The sequence below is a fragment of the Octodon degus genome, unplaced genomic scaffold, assembly GCF_000260255.1.
Source record: "Octodon degus isolate 3935 unplaced genomic scaffold, OctDeg1.0 scaffold00085, whole genome shotgun sequence".
Lineage (NCBI taxonomy): Eukaryota > Metazoa > Chordata > Mammalia > Rodentia > Octodontidae > Octodon > Octodon degus.
The window spans coordinates 10,545,778-10,547,550 of NW_004524661.1; the positions used below are offsets into that span (position 1 = coordinate 10,545,778).

At 42.1% G+C, this 1,773-nt stretch overlaps 1 pseudogene; it reads right to left on the reverse strand.

Annotated features, from left to right (window-relative positions):
• Positions 1 to 539: 539 nt before the first annotated feature.
• LOC101578406 lies at positions 540 to 1,312 on the reverse strand (annotated as a pseudogene).
• Between the last annotated feature and the right edge of the window lie 461 nt (positions 1,313 to 1,773).

A 1,773-nucleotide genomic window follows, 5' to 3' on the forward strand; every position in this document is an offset into this window, starting at 1 on the left:
ATTTCATACTAAAAATATTTCTGATGTATTGAGTTAAAATATCTTATCAAAATTATGCTTACTGGGCTGGGGAGATAAGCTCAGTGGTGTAAGTGCCTGACTGGCAAGCTCATGCACCAGAGTTTAATCCCCAGTACTGCATGCCATGCCACACTGGAACCTGGGCATATTATGCCAGTCACTGAGACTGGGTGTGGTGGCGCACACCTGTAATCCCAGCACTGGTGAGACTGAGACAGGAGGATCACTATGAGTCCAAGCTGCATAGCGAGACCTTGAAACAAAACACTTGATTAATTAATTAAAAATAAAGAAGAAAATTATGTTTATTTATTTTTATTTTTTGAGCTTTTGTATTTGTGTTTGTTCACTTAATTTTTTTTGTCCCTGAACCTGGGATTGAAATCAGGCCCTTGCACTTGCCAGAGAAGCGCTTATTCCACTGAGCCATCTCTCCGGCCCTCACTTAACTTTTAAAATGCCTACTATAATTGAATATTGAAACAAAAACAATAGCAACTAGTGAGTATATGATGATGCTAGTCCTTCACACACTCACTACTGCACACTACATGCCAGCAGTGAGCACTATTCACTGGCCCCAGTAAGAGGTCTGACACTGAACACCACCTCTGGGGTGATGTTCGTCCTCCTCATAGGCTTCTCCATCATAATGGTGCCGTCTTTCCTGATTTGGATCAAAGTCCACCAGCTCTACCTGATCCATTTCATCAGTCTCTTCTGCTTCCTTCTTTTCACAGAAGTGTTTTTCCAGCAATGATAGTTTATCAGGAGAAAGAAAGCCAGTTTCAGGAAAGTCAACCTTAAATTCAATGATTGGATGACCCTTTTCATATGGCCTATAGTAAATTGGCATGCCTTCATTTAGCACACGCTTGATGTCTCCATGCTTGACAATTTGACCTGGATGAGAGGTGATAACTATTGTTCAGTTGTCAAGAGTGAATATTGGCTTTTGGAAGCCACACAGTGCGCCAACTAGCTGTATACACATGAAAAGATCTTCTCCTCGTCAAGTAAAAACATCATGGTCCTTCTGATCTAACACAATGGTATCTCCTGGATCTAGCCCTGGTTCTTGGTCTCCTTCACCATGGAATGTTATCTTCTGGCCATCTTTTATGCCTTTGTCAATATGAACTTCTAGAATCTTCTTTTCTCAGTCTTCCTTCCTTTGCAGCTCTTACATCTGTCTTTAGGGCTGATGCTTTCTCCATGGCCCTGGCACTCCATGCACACACTGAATTTGCTGAACCATTGCAAGTCTTATCTGATGAATTCTTATTTGCATTCCAGTGCCTCAGCAGTTGGAACAACACTCCACAGCTCCTTTCTTACTACCTCAGCCTTCACATTTGTCACAAGTCAGTCTTTTGCAGAGCCAATTTCCTTGTGGCACCATTATACAAATCCTCTAAGGTACTGGAGAGCTGATGCACCACATTTTTACCTCTCCTTTCCCTTTTTGTGGAGGAGGACCTTTCTCACCCCCCTCCAAAAAAACATATCACAGATACCCATAGGGGAGCTAAAACTGCAACCTGCTCCACCCTGCTTAATTGCCTGTTCCCCTCCTTTGTCATATAATTCCCTTTTCTTGGCATCAGAGAGAACTTCATAACCTTGAGAAATCTGTTTCAACTTTTTGCCTTCATTTGGATTCCTATCAGGATGGTACTTCAAAGCCAGTTTCCTATAAGCCTTTTATAGTTCTTCTTGGGTAGGACTGGGTGTGACGCGCAAAATAGCATA